This window comes from Cryptomeria japonica, chromosome 1 (genome assembly GCF_030272615.1).
Source record: "Cryptomeria japonica chromosome 1, Sugi_1.0, whole genome shotgun sequence".
NCBI lineage: Eukaryota > Viridiplantae > Streptophyta > Pinopsida > Cupressales > Cupressaceae > Cryptomeria > Cryptomeria japonica.
In genome coordinates this window covers 153,411,034-153,437,808 of record NC_081405.1, presented here as the reverse complement: position 1 = coordinate 153,437,808, position 26,775 = coordinate 153,411,034, and positions in this window count along the sequence as shown.

The window sequence follows — 26,775 nt, the reverse complement described above, 5'->3', positions numbered from 1 at the left end:
ATTCAAAGAATTTTCATTTCTAATTTACAAAAAGATATCAGGGAAAAGCTTCTTTTGTCTGAGTTTACTTCCTTTCTGTAGTTGTGCACAACACTCCACAATTATCAATTGGTTGTGAGTCAAATGGAGCAATCCACTCCTATGGATTCGAGTGATAAGGGGGAGACTGTTCAACAACCATTTGTGAAGTTCAAACCAACAAAATTTTTCATCAAGTTCAATGATACAATCAACAGCCACAATGTGAATGCTACAACATGTGTGCCTTCTATTTCTAATTTTTTCCAAAAAGAAAGACAATTTTCTTCCTTGAATGAATCTTTACATAGTATTATGTCTCAGTTGTTGCACAAAAATGTTATCAAACTTCCTCCTATAAAACAAATTGATCCTTCTAAACTTGCATCCCCTTATTTTGATAACAATTCCTTTTGTCAATTCCATCGTCAACCTGGTCATGATACTGAGAAATGTTTTGCATTAAAGAATAAGATTTGAGACTTGATTGATAATAATACTATATTTGTGGCAGGTGCGAATGATAAAGGGAATAAATTAGTAGCTCCTCCTAATCAAAATCTTAAGATTTTCACCGATTCCTTGCCTTCTCATACCTCTAACATTATTGAGTTTATGCCTAATTATTTCTCTTCTGAAGAATTAACCTCTATGGCTCTAAACTTGGTTAATATGGTAGAAACACAAGATACACCTAAGGATCCTTGTATTACATTTGACCCTAGTGAGACCATTAGAGCACCTGATGGCCCTTTATACATAGTTGCGAAGGTTAAGGATATCCCTTGTCGTGGTGCCCTTATTGATCCCTCTTGCATGGTTAATGTCATAATTGAAGAGTATCTTTTCACTTTATGATTGCATAAACCAATATATGATGCTTCTAATGTGGTTGTGAAGTTATTTGATGGATTCTCTTGTCCTCCCACTGGCTCTATCACCCTTCCTATTGAAGTTCATACTAAGTCCATGGATGTTGAATATGTTATCATACCCTATTCTGAGCAATTCTGTGTGAAGTTGGGATATCCTTGGCTATCTTCCATGAAGGCTATTGCTTCTCCAATCCACAAGTGTTTGAAATTTCCTCATAATGGAGAAATCATAACCGTGAACCATAGCTTATTTCTTCCATCCGAAAGAAGCCATCGTGTTCCTATTGATTTCTTTTAGCCTAAACAATTTCAATCTCTTCCATCAAGGAGAGATGCTCTTTTTCAATCTTATTAAAAATGGAAGAAAGATACGATCTTATCCTTAAGTCAACCTAGATCTCCAACACTTGACATCCCTATTATTCTTTAAGATGAGGTTCTTCCCCTCATGGATAGAACTAATCTCCCTCCTAAGGAAGATCGTCAACCTATACCTATGGATGTGACTTTACCTTCTCTTAAGGAGAACAATAATGTTCTTCCTAAGGCTAGACCTATACGTCCTCCTCATGATGGACCTCGTCTCCTTCCTACACCTAATATTCTTCCTTTCTATGGTGCAACTCCACCTCCTTCCTCTTATCAAGAGAAGAGGCCTGCTTCTCCTCTTATCCAACCTAAAAGACCTCAACCTAAACCTTCAACTATCAAGGAGAGAAACATTCCTACTTGTTCAACTATTCTTCCTCCTTCTCAGCCTTCTACTAAGACTTGACAAAATCTTTGTGTGAGAGAACGACGATGAGGATGTCATTTTCGAGCTCATGAAGCTATCCCTCAAAATACTCAATCTCCTCAGACTCTGACAGTTGACATGATTCCCTTTTCCCCTTAGCAAGATGTTCAACCTACATCTCCAAATCATAAGTTGAACAAAACATATGATGGTTTTACTCCTATTCATGTTCTTGCTCCTCTTTCTCTAAAATTTTATGAAGGAATGGGTGAAAATGTTATTCATAATGGCAATACAACTCCTAGTTCTTCTAGTAGAGAGTATGAATATGTTGATGTGGACAAGCATTTATCAAATGAGTTTTCACAAACCTTAATCCTAGCTCCTAGAATCGAACAAAGTGACTTACAACATGAGCATAATCCTTGTTTGGATCTTGTGATAGCTCCATCTGTTGTGCTCAATGTCGCTCCTTTGGCATGTTCCTCACCTTCCCGAAATAGTGATCATCAAGATCGGGAGGCGGATTTCATGCTAAATTAGCAATATTAGCACTGTAGGTCTTCTCTCTCTCTCTCTCTCTCTCTCTCTCTCTCCTTCCTTGCTCTTTTGTGACCATTCTTCTATGTGTATCCCTATTCTTCCATTGTTCCCTTAATGTCTACTTGGGGACGATGCAAACCATGGAGATATTTTCTTGGTCTCTTTCATGTTGACTCAAAAGACATCCTCTCTTCCCTTTCTTCTAAGGTAGTATCCTTCTTTGGGGAATGACGATTCTTATATGCATATGCATACATGATATACATGAGTTATCATACAACATACTGACCTCGAGGAAAGAGACACTACCTCGTGTTTTGTGTTCATTATCCTTGGGTTTATTCCTCGATTGGGGGCTAAATCCTTGCGATAACATGCTCCCTCCTTTCTCTTTCTCTTGGGTGTATCCTGTAATACCCTAAAAAGGGTCATCTAAACCATGAGCCCCTAATCTCAACAACGTCACCAAGGTCCTAACCAAAGACAATTAAATCAATCTTGAGCACATTAATTAATTCTTTAATCATCAAATGTCACATGGCAAATTAATCAACCAATATGGATTAAATACTTATTTTATTAATTGATCAATCCAAGTATATCATTTTAAAACAATTATCTTATTTATTTTATTGAATATCCTAGCATATTTAATTAAATAAATCAATTTGCCATTAAATCATCAAAAAAGGAATTAATTGACAAAAAAGAATTAAAAATTGAGAAAATAAATCAATTGGAGATAATCTTGAAAAACAAATTAAAAATTGATAAATAATCTCAGAGAAAGTAATTAAAACAATTAAATATTAAAATTGAATGAAATAGAGAATAAATCAGTTTTTCCTGATTTTATCTTAATTTTAGTTCAATTTTCTTTAAAACTGAGAAAAGCATCCAATCACATCAATTCACCTAGATTGTGCTTCCTATTGGAAAATCTTGACCGCTCATCATCATTTGATCTCAACCGTTGGTTTCTTTCTGAATTTTCTATAAATTTAGGCCCTCATCTCTCATTCAAAAAATCCTAGAGAATATATTGTTATTATGTTGTTTTTGCTCTGGGTTCATTGAGAATTTGCATTGAGATATTACATATTAGTTATTTCATATTGCTTAAATCATTTAGCTTAAATATTCATATATTTCTTAAATCATGTTAGATTAATCTTGCATATCTAGCTTAAATATTGCATCCATTTAGCTCATATTCATGCTCATATAGATTTAGAAATCCTTTGTTTAGGTGTTTTCTAGTCACTGGATAGCTTAGCAATCTAAGAGCAATCTAAACTCGCATCTACTAGAAGGCAATGGGTCGCTTTGTAATGGTTTATTATTCATTGATTATTGATTTACTAACCATGCATCTAATAACTTAATTGAAGTGTTGTGTATTTCAGATACAGATACAAGTCGACTTTTCACACACATTTTGGGTGCCCACCGTGGGGCCCGAAATTCAATACTTCGGCCTCAAAATTATTTTTTATTACCCTGCAGGTTTCGTCTGTACAATCTCTATGAAATATCGTACGAGTGGTATTACTGCATCATACGATATTCTATCGAAGCCTTTATTTTATCGTACGAGCCAATAAAGGGACTCGTATGAAATTCTATTCTGAATATCTTGTTTTGTCTTCTGTCGTTTCAGGCTCAGTTCTAACTCGTACGATAAAATGCTTTTGTCGTTTTAATCTGTGAGAATTGTCGTACGATGCTTTATTCTGTTGGGTTAAAACAAGTTTCATTCTTCAGGTTTTCTATCCAAATTTGATTACACTGGCGCTAATCCTGAATTGTTGTCTGTCTGCCTGAGATTTTCACAGCCTAACCAGTTTCTTGCAAGACGCTTGTCAAAAAATTTACCAATCAAACATATGCCTATCAAAGAAAAAAACAACATGACTACTGATGCATTGTTTTTGTAGGTTGCCTAAAGAGAATCAACCAAACATCGTGTATTCCTTAAATTCATTTTTAGGCACCTAACTTTCTATCTGGTTAAAGAACAAATCTGTATTTTGTGTTTTAAGAGAATTCGGAGAGGTAGGAGAGTATGCTCTTGTCTGAATAGACAATCAGAAATCTTGAACCTTGAAGCATTTTCTTTAAGTTTGATATTTGCATATCTTTAGCGGGCCTGCCCTCCTGAGGAGCTAATAACTTTATAGCCATTACGGTCAGTGAGAGGGGAATGACCCAAGTGGGAACGAATAAACGCCAATTACTCCAATCCACTATAAAACAAACATGATTTGATGAAAATCAAGTCAACGACAGTGCTCAGGAATAGCTCTCCTCTATACCTTTGGGTATATTAAACCTTAGTTTTCAAGGCTAGGAGACCTCTTAATTGAGTTTATACCTTGACGCGCTGAACAAACCCCTTACTAGTTCCAACTCAAATTAAAAGCTACCTGGTTCACCTCCAAAAGGTTGATAATCTTTGTGCAAGAGAGATAGTAACTCTCCCAAAACACTTGCCATATCATGCTCCCATTAGCATTTGGAGTTGGCTAACACGACGTTGAGAATCCATTGTGTGAGACTCAATAGCCGTATTTTGATTAGCTATTGGGTGTGTACCTAAGTCAGCAAGCAAAGGTTTTCTTCTCTAAGCCAACTTCCATAGGGTTTGCATGCTGTGATTGAAGTTATTATTCGTATTGCATTTTTTCTGTGTTTTCATCCCTGAAACTGAAACTGGAATACCAAAAATGGAGAAAACAATACCAAATAACTCAGTGATAAACTCTGTCAGTGTTGAAAACTAGTCTTCATCAATCAGTGAAAACTCAATCCGCCTCAAAACTGGTCATACTCAATCATCGAAAACTCAACATTTAATCTCTGTCCAGACATAGTCGTACGAGCCTTATGTTTTATCGTTCTGCTTCATATTCTATGTCGTACGATATTCCATCAGTCCTAACAGTCTGTCATTTGAGCCTTCATCCTGTGTCGTACGAGCCCTGATTGTCTGTTGTTCAATTCAAAGAATTATCATTTTAGCCTAAATCTTATGTCGTACGATAAAACATTACATTTATCAGTTTGTTGTTTCAGACATACCCATTTGTCATATGGTCTTAGGCAGTAACTCGTATGAAATACTATTGTCATCATCCTGAAATTATTACACTATCATCTGGTCCTGTAAAACCTATCGTACGAATCTCTAATTTTATCAGTCCAAAATAGTCAAACTTGCCTAAAATAGTTTACAATGAGCATAATACTGGTTATCATCATCTTGAGCATAAACAAATCAAAACAGTCTACCTCTACCATTTGTGTTGCACAATTTGGTCAATCATCTTTCAACTAGTTCAATCAACTACTTATCAAACCTAAGTCACTTAGATAATGTCCTATACAAGATAGATCATTCCTGAAACCAGACTGAGTCTTAGTCACTTCTCTCAGATCAACTTAGATAAATGTCTTATACAGGATAGATCATTCCTAAAACTAGACTAAATCTTATTTGCTTCTCTCAAACAATACGTTAAACGAACAACTAGCTCCAATTTGATCTTGACTTCTACAATACATCTAGCTCTCGGTCCTATTAGTTAAAAATGACTATTCAAACCAAAAGCTCTTCTAAAAAGTATGACAAAATTAAGAAGCCCATGGCTACCTTGGCCCAACAAATTCAAGATCTCAAGAAAGAAATATATGACATTCAAGTCCAACGAAAATATTCAATGACCCCTCTTGAGATGAAAATTCATGATATTAAGAACACTAGACTTCAAGAAATGCTAGAATAATTACATAAGATGGAACATAAAGTAATTGGAAATCCAAATCCAAATCTCATACAAGATCACAAGACACCTTCATCAAGACATAAAGACATTTCCTCCAAATATCCTCTAGATAGACAATTTACACCTTTGGCGCAATCTATTGAGTCGACTTTGGAAGAGCTTCTTGAGCATAATCTTAACATATTACCTAAAAAGACCACATAGGGATGTGAATTTGTGAGTAAGTATTGTGCATATCATAGACAAAATGAACATAAGACTTTAAAATGCGTGGAATTAAAACATAAGATTCAAGATCTCATTGATAATGGTGTCATTGAAATTGAAGATCCTAATGACTCACCTAAAGAAAAAGAAGGAACTATTTCTAAGCATGATCAAAATCATGAACCTATGTCTAGCAAGGTTCCATATGTGGCCTCCATCGCTTCCATGATGCCTTCATCTCCTAAGACTTCTTAGCAACAATCCATACCATCTCCTTCAAACAATGAAACTTCTCATGTTTACCTTCAAGGGCTATCTCCTATGGAAATCCAAGTTAATTCCAATATTGATACACGTTCCTCACATGATTTAAAAAATCCCATATCCTATGTCATCATGCACTCCAATTCCAATTATACCCACTCTAGAAGGCCCTTTCCAAAATGCTTCCCCATCATGTTAAAATATGGAGACCTTCCAAGAATCTCCTACGCCTATGAAAAATCCCATCCCTTCCTTAGAAGTGACTCCATGTCAAGAGGATAATCTGAAAAATAAAGAAACAAGTCCTATCATAAATCAAGATCAAGACACCAAAACTCCTCAATCCCATCTAATGATTGAAAAAGATCCTATTTCACTAGAATCCCATGATGATCTCCTTATACCTTTCCCTTTCTTCCAAGATGACCCCCTTCCATCTCAAGAGCAAACCATCCTTCCAAATCCCATTCCTAGTCTATTTCCTAAGAAAGATCATGATGCCTCTTCCACCTTTTCAAATGATCCTATTCAAAATGAAGAGTCAAACACCCTTCCTACTCTATCCAATGGTCCTCTTCCATGTCAAGATCAAAGTATCCCTTCATCTCCTTGTCATAATCCTCCATGTTCACCTCAAGAGTCCATCATGCCCATAAAGCCCTCTCATGATCCTATCATTCCTTGCAAGACACCTCCACCTCAAAATGGAATTGCCTCTAGCATCAAAAGTAAGAAGAAACCCTTTGTTAAAAAGATCTTTCAAAGCATGCATTATCAAAGAAAAGGGTTAGACATTCATGGACAAGGTATATTAGAACCCCCTGCTATAAAAGAAAATCTTGATTATAATGGCTACATTTCTCACTCTCAAGATGTTGGTATCCCTCATAAATCCTACATTTCTCCAGTTAAATCCAAATATACGCTTTCCCCATCATTGCTTCCATCCATTCTAGGTCCCTATATCCCTTTATCCCTTATGCGGGATCAACAAAGGCACACATCTTCAAGTACCTTCCATCCATCTAAAATATCTCCATATAATTCCTATCTATCCATGCATCTCCCTCCAAGCAATTTGGATGCCAGGCATAAAAGTCATAAATCAAGTAATCCACATGTATTCAAGGATCAACATGTCCCATCTAATCAACATGTCAAAATGAAGAAAAATATGATCCAAAAAGGAAAAGAAAAATATAAAATGCAACAAAGGCCCACAAAGAAAGAAGAAAAGTCAAAAATTATATGGGTTCCTAAGGCACTTGTACAAGCAATGAAATCCAAGGAACTACGAAAGCATGAAAAATAAAAAACCATGTGGATCCCTAAGCGGCTACTTGAATCACAAAAGTATAAAGAAAAATCAAAATTGGCATCCAAAATTATTGTTCCTCCATACAAACCTTTCGAGTCTATTCTTCCATCACCTCTGTTGTCCTCAAAATCTGATTCCCTTCAATGTCCTTAGAGTAATATGATTTAAACTGGGTGCAGAAGAGACATCAAAAGATAAGGAAATCTCAGAGACAACATATGACAAGGTTTGATTAAACCTCCTACACTTCGGGCTTCCTTGGAGCCCAGGCGGGTATACCTTTGTGAAGTAACTTCACCCTTTAAACAATAAACCCACAGCAAACCAGTCTAGAAAACCAGTGGATTTATTCACCTTGAAATCAACTGAAAACAAAGAATGGAATGATACTTAACTTCAGCATTTTGATCAACAAAGCATGCAATAAACAACTTTGATTAATACCAGTGCTTTATCCAAGGTTACAGAGTCACCTAAACTCAAATAAAACTCCTGAAACAATATATCTTTATGCTTCCCATCAGCTTGGTTTCCACTAATCCTTGCATATGCCTAACACGTACAAGAATTCAATCATTTCAAACTAAACTATGGTCCTCAAAATTCAAAGTTCCTTCTAAAGAATTTACTGGTATGAGTGATCCTGCATATTTAATTTCCCTCCTAAAGAGAAAAGCTAAAAAACACTTATACTGAGATTGCTTTGCAATTCCATTCAAACAGAAAAATCCTGGATTGTTCAAAATGAAAACAGTAAATAAATTTGTGAACAAACTTGAAGACAACACAGAGCTTTACTCAAAACCAATGGCCTGTATATTGATATTCATTTGAAGAGATGTTACAAGAAGTTCTGATTCTCCATTAAACTTTGGAAAAGCTCAGATAAATTTCTGCAGCGTTTTCTTACAAAATTTTTGTGATCACTTTCCCTCTAGTCCTGGTATCCATTTATAACAACATGGATGCACAAAGCTTCATACTTCTCGATGAGAGTTTGTTACAATTATTTCAAAAATTGAAGAGGTTACAATTTTTACGTAAAACAGTTATGCACTCTTTTCAGCCTATGCAGTCTGTTCAACAGGTTGTTCGGTTGCAACCTCTTCTAGCTTTTCAAGGGCACTCTCCAACTGTTCCGGATCATGGGTGGAATATTTAACTCCCCACTCATTATATGTCTCTTTTGTCGGCCATGAAAAATTAATCACATCATTTTTAACTTTAGTCAACCTTTTCCAAGAATTTCTCAGTTTGTTGACTTCTGAGTTAAGAAAACTATAATGTGATTTAATTCTTTCTATTTCCTGTATTGTTATAATAAAGAAAGAGGTATCATCAAGATCAATGATTCCCTTGACCCTTGCAGACAATTTGACTTTTATCTCATTGAGCCATATTTGCTTATCCTTTAGCTGATCCGGATTGGCAAAAATTCCTGGGAGCAACTCAAAAACCTGATCAGTGTATTCCTTCTTGCATAGATTGACCTTTCTATCCACATTATCTACATCTGCAGCCAATTGCATTAAAACTTTAGCAACATCAGAGGTAGATTTGATAATGGGATTGGCCCTTGCTTCATCACAGGATACACACATGAACTCTAGATCTTGCTCCCTGGGCCTCCATCTGTCAAAAATGGGTGTCAAAATGGCCTTGTCTCTCCTCAATTCATTCCATATCTCCATGAATTTTCCCACACTGTTGTAAAGCAGTGAGGCATTCATTGTATCTGCAAAACTGGAGATTGTGGCCTTTACTTTCTCCTCATATTTCCCCGCATAAAAGGCTTGAGCCTGCTTCAAGTTCTCTAGTTCTTGGGGAGTAATTTCAATCATTTGGGAGCTGGAAGGTGCAGGAGATATGGAAGCTCAATAATGGGGCTAGTAGGCAGAGGTCTTGCAGGAGAAGAGGAAATCATCAATGTTGAAGACTCACCTTGTTGGTGTTGTCCCATTAGCTGGCTCTGCAATTTGGCAATGATGCTATCTTTACCTCTTACCTCCTCCTTGGCACTGTTATAGGCCTTCAAAACTATTTCCAACTTAATTTGGAGGGCCTCCTTTTTTTTGGCTTCCTTCTCAGCCACTGCAACATTGAATTTTGCAGTTTCTAGCACAGTGCTAGCAGCCTCTACTACCCCTGTACTCTGCACTCTTTTTACCATCAATCCACCAAGGTGGCTTGATCCTGGAGTGTCTTTTCCCTTTTTGCCCTCATTTCTCTTAAGGGACCACATAACTAGTGCAACATTATCCTTACTGAATGTAACCCCTTCCATGGGTTTAGTTTCTTTTCTTACTGCATCCAGTACCAGAGCTTCAACAATATTCCATTCTGGCAAGATGAGCACTCCAGCTTGTGCTACTAGATCTCTTCCTTGTTCAAGAGTGATGATTTTGAATTATTCCATCATCTCCTATTTTATTTCTTCCTCCACTGAGGCTGGATCTTTGTTGGGCTACTCTGCCTTTCTTGTCTCACATCTAGCATTATATCTATCTATATGCTGCTTCCAAATGAATTGCATGAATGCTTCAGATGTGACAAAGTTGTCATCAGCTAAAAAGGCACTACTTGCCTTTTTTATCTCAGGATCCCACTCCTGGCCTTTAAGTTCAGTTGAGGTAATGTCCATTTCAGCTTCAATGGGCTCTTCTGGCATCCCTTCTTCCACCTCATCATAAGTGTATGCAATCTCCCCCAAGCTGCCCAACTGCAAGAGGTGTGCAGCTGCTGCCTGTTCATCTCCTATGTGGATGGGGGATTGGGATGGGGAATACAAGGGTGTATCTGATTGCACTTCCTTCCCCACCCTTTGCTTCTTAGGGTTGTCTTGGATGTCAATGACATCTTGTACTTTCCTTTTTCCTTTGGATGAAGAGGGCTCCCCTGTTGTAGGCACCAGCACACTGTAACCTGATTTCTTATGCAGGGTGTAGTCACCAGGAGGGATTGCTTTAGTGGAAGCTGACTTGCCCAAGATCACTCTAGCCTTTTCAGGGTTACTCTTAATCACAGCTTCCCTCTTCTCCTTCAGTGTTTGCATTACATCTTCAAAGCAAACAATCAAAAATTTTATTTTTTCTTCCAATGGGAAGAAGCTAGACAATGGGTCATAACTAGCATCAAATTGATGCACAAAATCCAAGGCTTTCTTGTAAGCCACCCACTTTTCTTTCCTCAACTCCTGCTCATCTAAATCAAATTCATTTCTGATGAGGTCTTCAGGAAATTGGAATTGATGAGGCCTACCTCTGCATGCTACCTTCTTCCTAAACACACCATTGAAGAAGTCCTCTGGATCAGCACATCTGGACACTGTAGTGGATAAATGGTAGGGTTTGAGGAAATCCTCAAAGCAATTCCAGCCTCCCTTTGTAATTACGAATTGGTGGGCTATAGTAGCTGCAGGGAAAATGGTCCCTTTACCTCTGCCTATTAACTCTGCCTCTTGTAGGCCACCAATTTGCCTGAGGATCTCAGCTATTCCCACTTTGAGAGGGACCTCGTAAGGTAACAAAAATGGAGTGCCCCTGAAACCAAAAACTCTAAAAATCGTGGAGACTGGATATAAATACATGTCACCCCAGTTATGAACAATTTTGATGTTCTCTACGAATTCTTTTGGCCTTAGGAATTCCAGAAGAACCTTGGGGACTCTTGGGTTATCAGAGAAAAGGAGAGTCCTTATTTTAGATGCAAAATATTTATCGAACTTTAGGAAACTAGCATCCTCTCTGTCCCATGACAACACAGTACTCCATAGTTGTACTGGCATTTTCTCTACTTCCTTCTCTTTTACCATGTCCATTCCACTGGCGAAATAATCACCACCTTTGAAGAGAAAAAGGTGCATCAAGAGTGAATACCATCCGAATGGCCTATCCACCTTTCCATTTTTTATTCCTATCAACCCTCCATGGATAGCATCGGCAATGTAAGAAGCATAATCAAATGTAATAGCAAGAGAAGGATTCAAAATCTGAACAATCATTAACAAGTAATGATTTGGCATATTTGCTTCAGCATCCTCTCCTAGAACTTGGCAAAGTGCCCAATACATTCCTTTAGCCCTCAAGGTAAACATACTCAATGAAAAAGGCTCTTGTGTGTTGGGCCCTACAACTACTAACCCTCCTATTTTTAGAAAAAGTTCTTTAAGAGGCCCATTCCTAAGATGATTCCTCTGTGCACTGTACACTTGGGCTAATTGTGTGAAATTTATGGGTTCCAGGAAGTTTGTGAACTCATTGAGCCCAAATGCTGTTCTTAATTCTTCTGCATTGATTTCCACAAGGGTTTTCCCATTTACATCCCAGATGCATCTTGTGGCTGAATCATAGTTCAATGCCATTTGGGTTAGCAAGTCTGTATCCATGAATACCCCTGGGACTACTAATTTCCTGACATCTAGTTCCCAAATGCTATTTTGAGGAGCAGGAGAATTCCTCATTCCAAATCTGACTCTAAACAGCCCCAACCCGGACAGTCCAACCTGTGGGTCTCTCAACCAATTACCTTTGTCGTACAATCCTTCTCCTATCTTCAGACGGGGAGCCCTAGGCACTAACTCTTTGGCCTTTGATGCCTGGTTAGTTGACAATGTTAACTGTTCTAAAAAATCATCACATACACTTCTTTCTAAATAATCAACCTTGCCAGAAAATTCCCTTTTAGGAGCCATTGGAAAATGCAAGAAAATGAATACACTCTTAAACAATCCTGCAACACGAGAATGATTTTACTTTAAAACACCACACAAGAATTGCTACAAAATATGAAAGAACCTGATGCTTGCTCGAAGGAATTTTGCTCTGCAACTGAACTGCCTGCTCTGTATTTGAAAAAGATAACTCTGCATTGCTCTTCTGCAAAATCTTTTAAAAGATATCTTCCTTGGTTGTTAGGAAATCAAATACTTGTACTCTGGGCCTTAACTATAACATTGATTCTGCATGCTTCAGCCGTCCCTTCAAAATCGAATTCATACGAGAATTCATATTTTAGCTCCAACGGGTCGCAACCTTCCTGCAAGTGTCTCACTGTTACCTTTTCATTTTTGACGGCTTTGTCTTTAGTCTGGGTCCCGTTCTTCTATTGGCTACATAATACCACGCGGCACCCAACCATTGGCCTTAAAAATCCCTTTACATTCCACTTGATACTGACCGCATGTCTCCCTTTATACTGTGACGGGCCCACATTTTCCTTTTTGACCATGTCATCATCATGACACGTGGACGACCCTCGTTAGCTCTCGCTATTTCACGGGCTTAAAGAGTGAGCATTTTACCCTTGCGAAATAGCGCGGGCTGTTGGATCATCCCTCAAGTTGATCACTAATTAATCCTCTTAAAAGGTTCTCAGGAATGGTGGGCCTAATGACTCGTCACTAATACCTGGCATCCAGTCACCTGCAACGCTGATTTGCCGCTTTGTCATTCGCCAAAAGAAACCGCGAGGGGCCCCACTTTCGTCTCAACAGGTCTACCTCTCACGTCATCATCACGACATGTGGACGGCTCATATTAACTCTCACTATTTTGCAGGCCTAAAGGGTGAGCATTTTACCCTTGCGAAATAGCGCTGACCGTCGGATCATCTCTGCTGTTGATCGGTATTTAATCTTCTGAAAAGGCTTTCAGGGGTGGTAGGGCCGTGGACTTGTCATGAACACATGGCATCCTTATCACTTGCGGAGCTGATTTGTCATTTTCTTATTTGCCAAAAGAGAACCATAGGGACCCACATTTTCCTTTCAAACTATGTGTCATCACGACACGTGGACGGTTCTTATTCATTCTCGCTATTTCACGGGCATAAGGAGTGAGCACTTTACCCTTGCGAAATAGCGCGGGCCGTTGGATCACCTTTTAAGTTGATCGGTATTTAATCTTCTAAAAAGGCTCTCATAAAATGTGGGCCCGCTGACCCGTCATGGACACCTGGTGCCTTGTCACTTTCGGAGCTGACTTGTCACTCTGTCATTTGCTGGAAGGAGCCACGAGGTCTCAATAAATTGTTAACAGCTGTACCTGCCAGGTCATCTCCACCTGCAACCCGACTCATCTTTGGGGCCCACTTTTGAACCTTTAATCCTGACCCGCTGACTGTGGTGACTTGTGCCACGTGCTACCTTTTAATACGCCAGAAGAAAAGCATGGGGCTCCAACTACCTCTAACAGCTACACCTTTTACTTCCTCCGTCATGACACATGGACGGCCTTCGTTCATTCTCGCTATTTCGCGGGCTTAAAGGGCGAGCACCTTACCCTTGCGAAATAGCGCCGACCGTCGGATCATCTCTTAAGTTGATCGGCATTTACTGGGCCCGACACTTTAGAAGAAAAGCATACAAGGCGTAAAATTTTCAAATAATCAACATAGCCGCCTAGGTAAATAACAAGGGGGGACACTTCCTACGACCCCGCGACCCATAACTTAAGTGAATAAAGTAACGGGAGATTAGAAACCAGAGGGTTTAACACAAAAGATAAAGTCTAAAAACTCAAAAACCCTTAAACCCCTAAGGTTTAGAACAAAGCTGAAGCACTTGGGACTACACCCCATTCGGAAAAATTTCAAAGTACCATAGCCAATTATGGGAAAAGAAGAACCCAATTTTAAAACAGTGATAACAACCTCCTTCATCAATTTTGGGTTCTTATGCCCCAAAATATGTAACCTTTCGTCCATCCAAATCTCAAAATTTGAGATTCACTTCTCTTCCATGTATCCACCATCCCTCAAGGTGTGTGCCAATGTTGATCTTTTCAACATTTCCATCTAGCCATACACAATTCTTCCAACATCCCATCCATTATCCAACACCTATTTTTCACCCTTCCATCCCTCTTATCCAGTCCTTTACATAAATCCTTTCCCTAGTTTCATTTCATTATCCTACCAACATCTTTAAGCATACCTTCATATCCATGGTCTATTGCGACTCATATTCCAAGGGTACCATCCAAAGAAGCGAGACATTAGGGTCCTTCTTCCATCCCTTATCATGCCTCCATTATCTTCCAAAAAGAAAAAAAAATGATGAAAAAGTGAAAAAATATATCTAAAAAAAAAGTAAAGAGAAATAATTTCGTCCACGAGTGAAAACCACTTCTTGTGGTGCCTTGGGCAAGTACCATGATGAAAACCCGGCAAACGGGCGTCATGCATAATCCATTATCCTTTTGCACTTTACACTAGGGGAAACTTTCATCCATGTACATCCATCTATTATCCTTCTTCCTCCATTATCCTTCATCTTCCATTATCCCTCATTCACTCTATCTACATTCATATCCCTTTTCCACCTTTGATCTTAACAAAGTTGATGATCTTCGTAGGCTTGATGTGTCCTATCTATTACACTTGATCCAAATGCTTTATCTCCTATCCATTGCTCGCTTATATACTTCATTACCACTTCTGATCTTGATTAACCTATTTCTCCCCTATCCAAATCTATTCCTTGATCTTGATCAACACCATGGACAAAATGCAAAAACATGCTTTCCACAAACCTATTGGCATGACCACTTCTTTGGAACATATGGATTCATTATGCTACATCCTTGCTTTGTTGCGCTAAATCCTTGCTTTACATTGCTAAAATCCTTGGTTTACATTGCTAAAATCCTTGGTTTACATCGCTAAAATCCTTGTTTTACATTGCTATATCTGGACCCTGTTCTTGGATTAACATTGTGAGATAGTCCTTGAAAGTGTCCACCATCATTGATTTATCCATTCATGTACTCAAAATCCCTTTTGCCTTGCTAGACACTAGGGGAAAACATTAAAAAGTCCTTAAAAAAAAAAACTCAAAAATCAAAGCAAGAAAGCATAGACTATCCTTCAAATCAAATCAACCATAGACAAACTCTCAAAGTCTGCAATCACACTTATCGCATGTCTTGTTAATCAATCTATCAAACTCTATCAAACATCAACATGTCTTATACAAGGAAGGGTACCCTCGAAACCAAACAGATCGGTCTTATACGAGGTACTTACTCTTTGAAACCAGACATTCCTATCAATGATAGTCAAATCAAAACAATGACATATATTAGTATGGTTGCTGGATTTTGTCTAGGTTAGTCTTATCTCTTGTACTGAAGTGTTGCATCTATGCTTTCACTTGTACATATCTTTTAGTCACTTTTGTGACATCCTAGTTCTTTTAAAACCCTCATGGCTTGAAACTGATCAATGTCCTAGTCTTAGGTTAATTGAAAGAGCACATTACATTTCCTAAGCAGCATCACCCAAGTCAACTTTACATCAGTGAAACCTGGTCATCCACTCTGAGTCAGTCACCTGTCTCCTGACTATTGAAGAGTTTTATCACTGAGTACACAAGCAAAACAACATTACTGAAAACAATCACTAAACAATTTGAGCTATACATGAAATTTTCTTTGTGTGTTATCTTTTATATTGGTTTTTGATTATTATCCCTCTGAGTAACTCAAGAAAGTCTATCTTGACTAAGAGGAGCAAAGATTGGGGGCATAATATTTTCTTTGTTTTCTGCTTGTAGGACTTATTTTGATGATCTGGAAACATCTAATCAGCTAGGTGTCTGTGATAAGAGCCTTCACATCAAGGTGAAATTGCCACACATACCTCGACTCCACTTATTTGAATGCTACAGGGAGGTTCCCATCATTTCTTTGTCTGTTTTGAGGGAATTTCTTTATCATGCAATCTAGGTCCCTTGTGAAATTTGTCCAAGGATATGAACGAAAAAGGGTCATTGCGAACGAGATAATTAATATTGCACACGAAAAGCAAGGAACTCTAATCTGCCTACTGTGGTTGTAAAATGCTCAGTGATGAACCTTAAGCATTTCAAATCCAGTGACTAGGTTTAGTTTGCATCTCATTTCGCATCTCATGTTGCATTTTGTGAATTTAGAGTGATTTCAGTATGGTAACAATAATCTCTTTATATTTTGAATGAGAGTTTGAAGCAGTCATCATTTCTTAGCTAAGTGGTCTCTTCTTCATCATTTCTCTGATCGAGTACTTGTGTATTGAGATGTTTAGCTGCATAAATAAGCATTATACAAATTCATACATTCATTTGCATTCATCTTATTGCATTAAAAAATAAATAAATTTGCATTACTCATTACTCATTCTCCTCATCATTCATTTGCATCATCATTTATTTGCATGAAAAGAAACAAAACAAACATTCATATTCATTTGCATTACATACATCCATACTCAACATATATGCATATATATAGAATAAAGCATATAGAAAAGCATCTCATAAATCGATTGACACAAGTACAATGAAGTCAAATCAAGATATCGTATATATAAATGATCAAGTCTCAAGGCACAAAATAATGTCAACTGACATATACAAAATCCCATCGGAGCAAGAATCATAAGGGCTACAAAAAATAGGTGTGTCTACAAAAAATTCTCAAAGCTACAAAAAGATCTAGCTCTCTGCCTCTCCCTCATCGCTAGGTGGTGGAGCCTGCTGACCCGGATCCTGCCTAGGTGCCCGAGCTCCCTCCGATCGAGCCATATACTGTGAATACGGTACAACCTGCTGCGCTACTAGAACTGCTACGCTATAAGTCACAACATAATAGGCTACCCAACTCGTCTGATGGAGAACCTCCTATTGAAGAGCGTCTCATTCTACCCTCATCTCCACAACCTAGTGATATCGCTCTACCCTCATCTCTGCTAGCTATTGGTCTCACTCCGCTAGCTGAGTCTATGCCACTACCAGTTGTGAATACAAACCCGCTAGGTGTGCTCTCATCAGCCGTGTTGTGTAAACCCCTCGATCCCTCGTAGGCTCGCCACCTCCATCCCCACCTCCATCCCCACCTCCATCACCTCCTCCATCTCTACCTCCACCTCCCCCCTGCTCCTCTCTCCTCTGCCTAACATGTCTTGGAGATACTCTCTCCTCCTCTCCTCCACCCTCTGGCACCCTCACTCCACTCAATCTCACTCCAACTATCCCTAGGGATCCACCCTCTCCTCTTTATTGCCTCCCACCAACTGGTACCCTACTACTACTAGCACCAGGATCACCACCTTCCCGCCTTAGAGCCTCAGCTCTCTATCCCTACCTTTGTCCATTTCCTTGTCCCATGTGGGGGCATCATCCTTTGCCTCCTCTATGTGAGGTGCCTACTCAGTTGGATCTATGAATCTCAGGAATGGATGCTGCTGGAACTAGTCCCTGTACTGGGGCAATACCCCCGTATCTGCAATATCATCCAAGTAATCCCATCTCAACCATTGTAACCCTAGTAGCTCCTGCATTCTTAAGGCGTATGATAGCCTAGGTCCCCATCCCCACCTCTCCTCATTTGCATAACATGCGTATGCAGTAAACTCCAGTGAGATCCTTCGAGGTCTACCATACTGCCTCATCACTCGAGTAACAACGAACATCTCGACCATTGTCTATGATCTGCCTATGCGCGGCTATGTCATGAAGAGGTCTCTATGAACAACTCTCTAATCATCCCAAGGCTCCAGACCCCTATAAGGTCTCCATGTGATAGCTATCAAATCGTCCAGCTGACGTCTCCAAAAATTGGTCTTGCCCAGATGGGGTTGCGTCACATATCCAGCATACCTATAAACAATGGGCTATTGTGGATCTCTGGCCTCATAAAAAATTGGCCTGCATATTGGGAGATGCTCCCAGGCCCATATTTGTAAAATCAAAACTCTGACAACCATGCTCTTCCCTTCCTGATAAATGATCTCATGCATCTCATGATACATGTGGGCCAATATGCAAGAACCCCATCCTAACCTCCGGGGGTTCTCCACAAGTCTCTCTAACATCCTGCCCCATCCACATAAAAACCCCTACTGTCCCCTATCAGGCATAAGAAAACAACCAATAAAACCTACCAAGATGCAAGCCAGTGGAAAGTCCTCACTGTATCTGGTCATCATGTCCTCCCAACTGATCTCGCGTGTCAGAATGTCTGCATCATGAAATACCTACCTCAGGGCTAGAAGGCCAGGACGCTGTGCTGAATCATAATCGACCTTATCCCCAATAAAAGGGATACAGAGAATCATGTATACATCCTTGAGAGTGATGGTCATCTCCCCAACTGGCAAATGGAATGTATTATGCTCTGAATGGAACCTCTCTACTAATGCAGTCAACATACCATGATTCACATGGATATCAGGCAACCCAAGAAGATGAGTCAATCCACATGCATCAATATGCACCCAGTCTATATTTGATAACTACCGAACTAATGCCATCGTAGGTGGATATACACATCTGAATAATACATAGGGCAATCGAACCTGCAAAAATCAAACAAAAGATCATTAGGAAACATTCCAAAGTAGCCTATAATGGAAGCAAAACATCATGAAAATCCAACTACATTAATTGCAAAATCAAACTTTCAAGTTTACACCTCCAAAAATGCTCACTGTTTTCCAAGCGACAAAACATCACAGAGACAGAAACTTGTATGAGTCAGGAATTGGCCTTATACGACAAAACAGGCTGATACGACACATGACTAGCCCTCAAACGACAAAATGGGCTCTTTTGAATTTTGTCATATGACAGAAGGGTAGGTCTCATATGACAAAACTTGTAGACTTAAGCGACAAAATAAAATTGATCAGTTTGTCGTACGAGACAGGATCCTGTCTCGCATGACAAAACAAAAACGCCCGACTTAAACATGTAAAAAATTGAAAAATTCAACAAAAAAATTCAAAATTGAAATGAATAACAGGATTAAGATAGATCACTTACCGTTGGCTCATAGTTCCGAGGTCGATTATGTCATCTCTGGCGCTCGAATCAATGTACATGAGTGGGAACCACCATTTTTCTTCACATAAGGCTTTTCGAATTTTCAAACTTGGAGGGTTAAAATGAATTGAAAATGACACTTTTACCCCATATATAGCCAAAACCCTATGTTTTTAACTTGCTCCAATGGACATGAAAATTGTACCCTTAGCTAATTTGCTCCTCTTGATTCCATTTTTGGGATCGAAATTGAAATTCGAGATCATTTTTCTAGTCAAATTCCAAAATTTGGACCACTTAGGGCTTTTCATCAAAAAGTTCATTCTTTCTTCAATTCACACTCAATTTCTCATCAAGCAATGCTAAATTTTCAAATATTCCTTTGAAGCATTTGTGCTCAAATCATCATCATCGCTAAAGAAATTGCCTATAATCATGTACCCTCACTATCTTTCGATTTTGCTCATAAGGGGGCATACTCATGACCTCAAAGTCGAGAATTTCTTTCAAAAATCTTCATTACAAGTCAAGAAGCTAAGCTTCATCAAATCAATCGCTAGGGGAATACCAATTTTATCGCTTCATATCAAGATGACATTGTCTTTGTTTGAATCAGTCTCTTAACATTAATCTGTTTCATAGCTTTTCATCAAGTTGATTATTCGTTTAAACTCAATCAAGGGTTTAAAGAGTATCTTCGATCACACACTCAATCTAAGAAGGTGTTCAGTTTCATCACATCGAATCAAGCTGGACAGTTTATCTTCGCTCATTGTGTCTTGATTGATAGTTCTAATACTTAATATAAGTACAAATCCGATAGCCAACAAGATGAGAGGGGGGGGGGGTGAATCATACAAACTTAATCATCAATGAAAACATCAAATTCTACCTCGGTAACATATATAGAATAAAAACTGTCAAACATGCAAACTCAAAAGCATTTGAACAATATAAACCTCATAACACCATATTTAACGTGGAAATCCAAATAGGGAAAAACCACTGTGGGATTTCAGACCCACTAAGAAATATACTCTTCTAGAGTATGCTCGGTTAAAGGCCAATCCTGTTAAAGATTACAAAACACATTGCTAGACGTGACCCAGTTAAGGGATTTCCCTCAGATCTGTTAGGATCTTCACTTTGTTAGAAGTGACCTTGTCAAAGGATTTCAAACACTCATTTTTAATGTCACCTTGTTAGAGGATTTACTTATAAGACTATTAAGTCCACTCAGTTAAGAGATTTCCTGTTATTTCACAAGCTAACAGTAATACAAGCTATCTGCAACTTCACATCTAAAATGCTAAAGCAGATTCTTATTTGTTCAACACAATCTAGACATAGAACTATTCTTGTCTATCTACTAGGCGTCAATACTCTGTTATTCCAATAGGTCTTCAAGCTTCTATGCTCGGTGATCACTATGTAGCATCCCTGTGCATACACTTGCCCGCATCCACTGTTTATCAATAGTTCCTTATTTATAAACAATCATCTAACCGCTTAATCTCCTTGATCACATTTCCCATGATCAATTATAGCCATTAGATCTTCAATCTTGTCTAGGTTCATTGTATCTTACGATCTGAAAAATGTTTTACCCTACCTCAGAACTTACACAATCATCTTGGAACTTGTGTTAGGGTAATGCAATTCAATCTGAGCTGTAGATCTTCTTGCTGACTTTCCATTGCCTTAGATTTGTTAACAAACTTCTTCCACGGCTTGCTAATCATTGATCCACTCCAGCTCATCAACTTCTTTCATTAAATATCACATGTAAACATTTAATGCATTTTGTTATAGCTTGGTTACAACTCAGTGAATACTAAACTTTACTCGGTAGACATTTTGTCTTCATTAACCGACTGTGATAACCTTAGGGTTTACTGACTAGGTTCCTTAGGCTTTACCGACTAGGTTCTTTGCTTGATAACATAGTATAGTATTAACCTTCACATTTTACAACATATGTATGACGTTAAAACAATCTAAAACATCAAGATCTCATCATTGTCTGACTCAGTAGAGTTGCCCATTGAATAACTTATCCCTTTATTCATCATATTCTTTCCTATGTCTTTATCGACTTCTTTATAATCTTCATATCATATTTCTTAAGATATGGCAACATCATACTGAATTAGAAAATCAATTTCTTGACATCAATGACAAAATAATAATATCAAGACAGTAAAACATCTTTAATCAGTTATGTCCATAATCATCAACAACCTTCTCAATATCCTTGTTATATTGCCAACATTGATCAATCAAGTTCAAGATTGATTTTATCTTCGCTCATTGTATCTAGTTCAATCAAGTTCTAGACCAGTAAGATCCGCTTCTTGATCAATCAAGTTCAAGTTTGGTATCTTTGCTTTCTATTGTTCCTAGTTCAATCAAGTTCGAGATCGGTTTCGCTTTAGTCAACTCTGTTCAGTTTTATCCTTCAAAACAAGCTAAATACCTCGCTCTTCATCTGGTTCGTGATCAATCAAGTTCAGAACTGGTATCTCCTAGACATCAAATTTTCTTTGAACCAACATGCTGCTCGCACATTAATTCAAAGAGGGACAAATGTAATACCCTAAAAATGGTCATCTAAACCATGAGCCCCTAATCTCGACAACGTCACCAAGGTCCTAACCAAAGGCAGTTAAATCAATCTCAAGCACATTAATTAATTCTTTAATCATCAAATGTCATATGGAAAATTAATCAACCAATATTAATTAAATACTTATTTAATTAATTGATCATTCCAAGTAAATCATTTTAAAACAATTGTCTTGTTTATTTTATTGAATATCCTAGCATATTTAATTAAATAAATCAATTTACCATTAAATCATCAAAAAAGGAATTAATTGACAAAAAAGAATTAAAAATTGAGAAAAGAAATCAATTGGAGATAATCTTGAAAAACAAATTAAAAATTGATAAATAATCTCAGAGAAAGCAATTAAAACAATTAAATATTAAAATTGAATGAAATAGAGAATAAATCAGTTTTTCTTGATTTTATCTTAATTTTAGTTCAATTTTTTTTTAAACCGAGAAAAGCATCCAATCACATCAATTCACCTAGATTGTGCTTCCTATTGGAAAATCTTGACCGCTCATCATCATTTGATCTCAATTGTTGGTTTCTTTCTGAATTTTCTATAAATTTAGGCTCTCATCTCTCATTCAAAAAATCCTGGAGATATATTGTTATTATGTTGTTTTTGCTCTAGGTTCATTGAGAATTTGCATTGAGATATTGCATATTAATTATTTCATATTGCTTAAATCATTTAGCTTAAATATTCATATATTTCTTAAATCATGTTAGATTAATCTTGCATATCTAGCTTAAATATTGCATCCATTTAGCTCATATTCATGCTCATATAGATTTAAAAATCCTTCGTTTAGGTGTTGTCTAGTCACTAGATAGCTTAGCAATCTAAGAGCAATCTAAACTCGCATCTACTAGAAGGCAATGGGTCTCTTTGTAATGGTTTATTATTCATTGATTATTGATTTACTAACCATGCATCTAATGACTTAATTGAAGTGTTGTGTATTTCAGAGATAGATACAAGTCCACTTTTCACACACACATATCCTACCTTAAATAAATCCCTCCCGATAAGGTGCGTGCGATCGCTTTAACAAGGTGGCATACACTCCGCTCATATTTTCATTTTTTGATACTTAGCATTACTTAGTGAACTTTGTTTTGCTTTGTAATCTTTGGTATCCTTGCTTTCATGACTCATAGTGAAGGGGAATTTTCCACTTGCGGTCATGGTTCTCCCCTTCTCGATCTTCCCTTTTACTTTGTCAATCAAAGTTGTAAGATCCTAAATCCACTGGGTGCTTGGCAAATCTTGCCTCCTTGACATGGTAAAAGTCTTCCAATCTTATTTCCTTGTGATTTACTGGCATTATTCGCTTATCCTCATACTCCCGCTAAAGCGGGGGCTAAATGTAGTGTCATAAAATTGCGACCCTATCAATTTTAGACTGTATTAGGGTCCTCACACACGCGAGATAGAATCCTCTAGCTTGATCAAAGACTAGAGATTGCTCCACCATCAGAATCAACTTCTTTCTTGGCCTCTGAATCACCCTATCCACACTCTGCCCTGGAGAAAGGGGTAGGATAGGGGCATGGCACCCCTGTCCCTGCCCTATTTTGGGGCAGGACCTTCCTAGAGCATGCATTGTGGGTTGTGCATTGGGTGGGAAACTCCCCCCGATGTCAGCCTGAAATAAAAATCAAATCCACTAACATGTATTTAAGGGGAATTCATCCTCTCATTTGCATAAGTTGAAGTTGGATGAGATTGGAGTTTGTCAAGTTGCATAAGAGATCAAGCATCCAAGAGCATTCACGCATTCCTTTCCAGCATTGAGCATTCTCAAGTCTCCCTTCAAGGACAGGTGTTGCATTTATGTCAAGGATTCAACCATTGAAGAGGAGATTAATTCCAATAGTCAATTCCACACAAGCACTTCTATCAACATTGCTACCACAACATCCCTTGAGGTGATTTACAATTCAGTCTTTCATTTACATCTACTTGCAAGTACTTTCTTTCATTACTTGGTTAATTCCAAAACTGGGGTTTGACCTAAAAGCAAACCCCCAATCCCAACCCATTTTTCTCTCTTTTCTATGTGTAGGTTGTAGGTGTGCAATTGTACTTTCAGATTCAGGCTCCATTTGCAGAAGCAGAAAAACCCTTTTTGTTTCACAAATTTTTCAGAGGACCGTGTACATTCCTGCCACGGTCGAGGTAACTTTTCCTCAGATTTGTAGGCCAACTTCATCTTGACATATTACTGCCAGATCTAGGTGCACAACTTCATCCCATATTCTGATCTCAAGTTATAATCGTTTCTTTATCACTTTAGCACTACATAATTCAATCAATTCTTTTCCAATTCAAATAAGGAAGAGGGGATCAACTTATCATTCCCATTTCATTCAGAATTTAATCTTCATCTTTGAAGGTTGAATCTAGTGAATTCTCCTCTCCTCTTCCAATGTAACTAGGTGAAAAGTGTTTGAAGGGAAATCCATAGTGAAACTCTCATCTCTCCTTGGAGGGAAAGGGTATTTTTCCTCTTGATCTCTTATTCACATTTCACCACATTACACTCCTTAACAAGACAAAAGATGCTAACAGAGAGACATGAACTAAAATAGACAAAGAAACCAAAACAGAGGTCGCCAAAGCTGGCTTTCAATGATGGAACTCAAGGACAAGGCCCTTCTCAAACTTCCACTTAGTTTTATGTGGAGGTGGAGGCCTTTGATCAATTGCAGTGGACTGGAGTACCTCGGGAAAGCTCTAATTCTATGATGTGTCAAAATGGAATTGACTAGTATTAGGACCTAAATATACTTTCACACAAACTTTGGAATATGAAAGAACCTAGAGAAGTGACCATACTTGACTAACTCAAATTGTGAAAGAGAGTCAAGTGATACTTTTAGAGTTTCTATTCCTTATTTGATATGGAAGTGAATGTGTAATGTTTGAGAGAGTACAATACTAGGGTAAAATTATGAAAGAAAGTGGATACAAATATGTCGTAGCAAACTTGTAAACAATAGAATTGAAATAGTATACACAAAAATGGAAGGAGGATCTAACTATGCACCTATGGTTGAAATCTAAAGCTAAGTTGACTAGACTAGGGTGCCAGAGTGCCCTGGTCTCTTGAGACTAAGCTAAAGTTATGAGGTTTGAATCTTGAAGCAAATCGAATACCAACCTTGAAATTTGGATCAAAATTACTAGGGTGCCCTAGCACCTTGGTTCTGGTATAGGGGCACCTTAGCACCTTGGTCTTTTAAAACTATGCTTAATTTAGGATAATAGTCTATTGATGGGTCTTTTGACACACTCACCAATAGGAAAGTAGAACATGAATTCACACACCACCTCTCCTAAAAAGCAATCAATCTCAAAAGATTGACAACTCCAAGGTCTCTATAGTCGGGTCATGACGACATTGGATAACTCGGTGATTGACGTAGCTATAACTGTTAAGGGGCTTGCTAGTTTTGAAACTTTCTGATTTATTTGAAAAAGTTAGAAAACTAAAACTAAAACTAAACTAACCAGCGAGAAAGAAATAGAAAAAGGGAAAGGGAATGCAAGGAGATGATGAAAATTCAACATTCATTCCATCTAACAATATCAACTAAACCTAGAGGAAATTGTAACATGAACATACATTAGTATGCAAATCAATAATTTAACATGCTAACGAAGCTAGACTCAATGAAAAGAAAGACTAAACCACATTGACATTAACATCAATCACCATATACATGCACATATTGAAGCAATGCAAACATATCTCTCTCTAGATTTAGGAAGTTGAATTAGACAGAAGGATATTAAACATCCATCACATGGATGAAAACAATTGAAAGAAATAGGAAATTGCATTAAAGCTTAAGAAGATGCCTTCAACTGATGCACTTGTCCAACAAATTTGTCATACTGAACTTCTAATTTTGGCCTTTTATAAGATTGTTCTCAGCTACATTAAAATGAAAATGCAATGAAAAAGATCCGGAATGACCTTCAACCAAGTTCCAGAAATTTCCAGCTCCTAAGATATTTATAGTTCTAAATTTCTAATTCTAAAAAGTCTAATTTCAAAGCATCTAACCCGTTACAATGCGCTTCAAGCTCCACTTTATAACAATTTTTCAGAAAATCCCCTTTCTGAAACAATAGATCAAAACCCCTATTTATGTATGCAAACACCAAGTTTTCTTTTGCAACTTAAAATCAACTCCAAGTGATTTTGCAGACAAGTCTCTGAAACAAGAGCTTTCCAATTTTGACATTGAGTCTGCCTCCAGTTAGACTGTATATTGAACCCCCAAGCTTGTGCTGATATTCAATCTTGATATTTGAGCTCAACTCCGGTTTGCCTTGACTTTAACTCTTGTTCAATATTTACCCTGCACATTAAAACAATAAAATAATTAATTCATTTCCTAAAATGTGCCAATCCATTTTATAAATTCACAATTTAAAAATAAAAAAAGTTTATCCCATTATGAATTTAAAATAAATAATTTAAATCTCTTAAATTAAATAAAATCAATATTACCAAAAATATTTAAATTATTAAAAAAAAAATTTCAAATTTCAAAATAAATTAAAATTCAATCAAAGAAATAACCCCCTTTCATCCTTATTGAT